Genomic DNA, 5635 nt, shown 5'->3' with positions numbered 1-5635 from the left:
TTGCTCGCGCTTGCTTGGCGCATCACTTTTTTTAAGTTTAGCTATAATTTCGACTCGTTGATCTTCTGATAATCTTTTTCCTTTGCCTTTAGCCATTACACACTAAAAAAAAAAGGTAGAATTCTCTACCTTAGGGTAGGATATGTGATATACCCTTAGTAAGGTATAATTTTCTACCTTTTAAGGTAGAAAATTATATTAAAAATACTTATTTGTCATACAATTTTCTAACTTAAAGGTATAATTTTCTACCTTATAAGGTTGAAAATTATACCTTACTAAGGGTATATCACATATCCTACCTTAACTAAAAATTTCTACCTTAAATTCTTAGTGTGTAAAAGTATGGATAAAAAAGTTGGAATAAGAGAACTGTGAATAGACGGCTAAACTTAAAATGAAGTTTTTTTATTAAAGTTTTTTCAACGAGACTTGACTGATAAATCGTTAAAACTTATTAGTATCTGTTTAAAACAAGATTTATCATTTACTTCGATTTGAATTCGAATTATTTATCTATTTACATTCTGATAAAACCATTATCTCAAAATATATATGATAAAAACTAGTTTTTAACTTAACACAGGAAAATAATAGTTACGTTTTCTGATCTAATTACACTTTCAACAAAAAAGTAAAAAATTGAAACACAACTATTTTGGGCCTAAACGCGCAATTAACTGGGATGCGCAACTAATTGGGTACACACACGCTTTGAAACCCGTTTCGTCGGCCCTGGTTACACGTTTATGATTTATGATATATGAGTTTTGTGATAAAGATTTATTTAATATTGAATTTTTGATTTGTTTAAATTAGATTTCTGTTTATCGTTTTTTTCTTATTCAAAAGAAACTACTAAAATTTAATGCTCTAAATTTATCAATTTCTAAGATATTTTAGGGCTTTCATATTCTTGTGTGGGGGGACGCATACCCTCATTTCCCTTTCCCCAAACCACCTCCCTGGATCTGTAGTTGTTTGGAACAAGTTGTTTTCTGAAAATTTACTAGGGTATTTATGGTTAATTTTTGTAAATTAAAATATTTTTGGAGACAGTCAATATTTTGTTTTATACAACAACTGTAAAACAAGATGAATGTTTAGTTTAAAAATATTAATTGCACCTTACTTCCGTATAAGAGGTTCACAAGGAACTATGTTCATATATTACACACTAAAAAATAAAGGTAGAAATTTTTAGTTAAGGTTGGATATGTGATATACCCTTAGTAAGGTATAATTTTCTACTTTATAAGGTAGAAAATTATACCTTTACGTTAGAAAATTGTATGACAAATAATTGTTTTTTAATATAATTTTCTACCTTAAAAGGTAGAAAACTATACCTTACTAAGGGTATATCACATATCCTACCCTAAGGTAGAAATTTCTACCCTTTTTTTTAGTGTGTAGTTGAAAGAAGTTGGGTAAGTTTCAAATGTTGAAGAACTCAATAGGATATTTTCTGCAATATTAGGATATTTAGGATACTTAGGATATTTAGAGCAAACATTAATAAAAAAACTGTTTACTTCCTCGCCTATGTTTTTTTGTCATAGCTTGATTTAATATCAACTACGTTTTTTTTTGGCAGTGTATATATCCTACATTTATTTATATCAATGCACAGGATCAGGAGGTACGCAAAAGTAAAATAAAATAATAAAAATACATTCTCAAAAATTACATTGTTATATACCATTTTATAGCTTAAGCATTCACCTTTTATTAAATGAATATATTTATGTATAATTTTCATGTAATTCTAATCAGTAGAGTAAAAACCTTTTTATTTAAAAAAAATATTTTGTATTATTATTTTAATTTGATTATACTTTTTGTGTTACTAACAAGCATAAAATAGCTGATAATTTTAAGACCTCTCTTTTTATTGCGAAATTTATTAAAATCAGTTATTATCTTTCAAATTTGCTATTTGCAAAACAATTTTCCACGTAACTTATGTCAAATAAAATGATTTAAAATGAGGGCTTATTTGAAGAACTTTTTTTAGTTAAAGTTTCACTTATAATAGTCGAATATTTTTGCGGTCCAAGGTGGTCCAGTAATTTAAGAATTGAAATAGATTGTTCAATATGAACATTATCAATATAAATTTGGTTTTTAGTCTGCATGTTCTCTAACAATAATTTTTACTAGTTAAAAGGTGTATCTGATTTTTGTAGCGAAAACATTCTATGTATTTATTCTAATTTTTTATGTAATATTTGGGTCTCAGTGAGACTAGACTAGTGTTACAAACTTGTTTTAATATTAATACATCTTAAAAAACCTATATATAAGGTTTTGTAAATGTAATTCATATTTTTATATGGCTAAAACATGAAAAATATTGATATTTATTTATATATAATACAAGAAAATTTGAGTTTAGCTAATCCTAATATTTTGGATGCAGTTGTAAATGGAATGAACTTAACTGCACTTTTCGGGGATTTATTTTTGAAAGTTACACTCCAAATGTCTATTAAACGTCTTTTAAACGTTTTTTACGTGAAAATGTTTAAAAGACGTTTAAAAGACATTTAAATTACATTTAGAACCTAACTTTTAAAAACAAATGTCCGATAGGCAAGTAATAACTTGTCTAATATTATGAAACAACAAACTTTTTGAAAAAAGGTTGCATATATGAAAAAGCTCTAAAAAAATTTTCAAAAGAATAACAAATAATGGCTACAAAATGAATCAATATTGGTTCAATTTGTAATTGATAATAATAATGTTCTTTTAACTGCTTTTATTGGTAGAGATAACTCTGCTCTTATCAAACTGTTGTATCTGACAGGGCTGTAGGAACAAAAATTAAATTGGGGGGCAGTACTACCCCGAAATTGTTTTAAGAACCTTTTTTTTTAGTCATTTTCTTTAAAAATATTAGTTTAAAATTATTGGGAGGGGCAAACGCCCCTGCTGCCCACCCGGTTGCTAGGGGCCTTTCTGGCATACTCCAGGTTATTTTTCATACTTTAACTAGTTAAACAAAGAAAAGAAGATTGCGATATTAGTTACATCTTTTTCATCTTCAGAACTATTTTTTGCATCAGGTTGTAGTTTGCTTCCAAGATGGTAAAGAAAAAGATGCTAAAGCTGTTTTACAATTATCAGAATATTTGAGATTTGGTTTAAAAAAAAAATTTTAAACCAAAACTTTTATATTGTTATATACACAAAAAGGTTTAAGCTTTCGCTTCTTCTTTATGTGTATTATGTAATAGTTCAATAAAATGTAAAATAGAGAGCTGGAACTGCAAGACACACCTGTCTATTAGGCTACCAAGGTTGCAGCCTAACGGTTCGTGATTTTATGCGATCAGTTATCATTTATAATCTATCAGTCAGATTCAGGCTTTGATCATCTGCGATAATCATGCAAACATTATCTTGTTCCTACGTTGTGACACACCCATTTTATTTCATAAAAATGATTCGCAATTATATAAAATTATTTTATTAACCATAACAAATTTAAAATTTGTTATAGAAACTTGTTTTGATTTGAATAATTAACGCAAAACAACCCATAAAAGAATTCTTATTAATAAGAATGTTTTGCGTCATAAAAACATTCTTATTAACAAGAATCTTTTTATGGATTGTTTTGCGCTAATTATTCAAATCAAAACAAGTTTTTATAGCAAATTTTATTTTTGTAGACTGAATTCAGTCCATAAAAACTTTAAACACTGAGACCGCTGCGCGGTATTTTGTATAAAATTTAAACTGCTTAGTGTTTTGCAGCTTCTTTACATCAGTCGGCATACTTCGAGTAAGATCAAACAAGTCTTTTAACAATTTTAGAAAAAATGGGTGTCGACATAAAAAACTTTGTGGTCAATCTTATGATAATGCCAGTAACATGTCTTGAACTTACCGTGACGTTCAGGAAAAAATAATCATCCCGTGTTTTGCACACTCATTGAACTTGGCAGGAAATGATGCAGCAAACTGTATTCCACAAGTACCATCGTTCTTTGACATTATTCAGAAACTCTACGCGTTTATGAGTGCTCCAACGGCCTCATAAACGCGTAAAGTTTCTGCTTTAGCAGGACCAGATGGCCTGCTAAAGCAGACGCAGCAAAGGCTTTGCATTTGGATTATCGTGAAATTATCGCTGAATCAGCTTGATTTTAGAATTTTAAGTGAACTCTGGTCGACCATCATTGATCGCTTCAAGGATACATCTACTATGCCACAAGCCGTAAATTTTGACCTTTACACAGTTGTCACTTTGATGCAATCACTAACTGACTACATCAGTAGTTTAAGAAGTGAGTTTGAGTTGTTTGAACGTAAAGGTCAGGAGCTTACTGGCATTGATGTATGCAACAAGCAAAGTGCACGTAAGCGCGTTAGAAGCACTCGAATCAATTTTCATGAAAGCAACAAAGATAGAGTTAGCTAATCACCAAGAGAGCATTTTAGAATAACCGATGTCCTACAAATCACAGACAGCATCTCGGCTGCTATACAAAAGCGTATTATTGCGTATTCAGGGGTTCAAGATAAGTTCTCCTTCTTACAGAATATAGCTGATCTCCCTGACTTCTGTCTGCGTGAAGCCTGCAGCAAGTTGGTTTGTGCGTATTCATCGGATCTAGAACCTTCACTAAGTAAAGAAATGATTCAGTTTAAGTATTTCTTAAATAGTTAAACAAATTATGACACGTTTCCTCGTTTGAAGAAGAAAGGCGCCAACTAGTGCACTAAAGTACAATATTACAGCATTGCGTCCTCCCCAGGTGTCTACGAAACGTTTCCAAACGTCAATGTTGCATTCCGGATATACCTAACTTTAATGGTTGCCAATTAATCAGATGAGCAATCATTTTTGGCACTTGGACGAATGAACTTCGCGATCCGCACAACAATGAATAATAAAAGATTGAATTTTTTTTCAATGATGACAATTGATCTACTACGCAATTTGGAATTTGCCAATATCATCAAAGATTTTGCCAAAGCTAAAATTCAAAAAGTAACATCCACTAAATAGATGATGATTTGGCATCAACTAAATAGGTGACAATTTATTCACATTAAACTTGTATTCATTCACTGAGCTAACGGTTGACTAACGTGAGTGAAAGCGAGTTGAAACTTACTGTATATACCTACCATCCTAGGCCTAACTTTGTATGTTATAAAATAAATATACGCACATCAACATATTACTGTTTTTTTTAGTCAGATAGGTAATTTTTGCACAAAGTGCCCTTAATATGTCACTAGCCTAGGAGTCCCAGACTACTAAGTCCGCCACTGTCAGTAAGTGAACTTTAACTCAGATAAAACTCAATTTTTTGAGCTAATCTTATCGCAATAATCTAGATCTTCCTATATTTATAAGCGTTAATTTATTTGATGAGTCATCCACCCTTCGTCTTCTAGGATTAACTCTTACTTTCGATCTTTTTTGGAAACCATATTTCAAATCCATTGCAAAATTAGCACTTTGCCAAGGTTGCATCTCTTTATTATGCTCGCCACTTTCTTACTCCGGATTCTATTCTTTATCTCTATAAATCTCTAATCTATTCTTTTATGGAATACTGTTGCCATATCTAGAGCGAATCTTTGAATGATACTTTTTTTCTTTTAGACAAGG

Source organism: Hydra vulgaris, chromosome 05 (genome assembly GCF_038396675.1).
Source record: "Hydra vulgaris chromosome 05, alternate assembly HydraT2T_AEP".
Lineage (NCBI taxonomy): Eukaryota > Metazoa > Cnidaria > Hydrozoa > Anthoathecata > Hydridae > Hydra > Hydra vulgaris.
Note: the sequence above shows the minus strand (reverse complement) of the source record.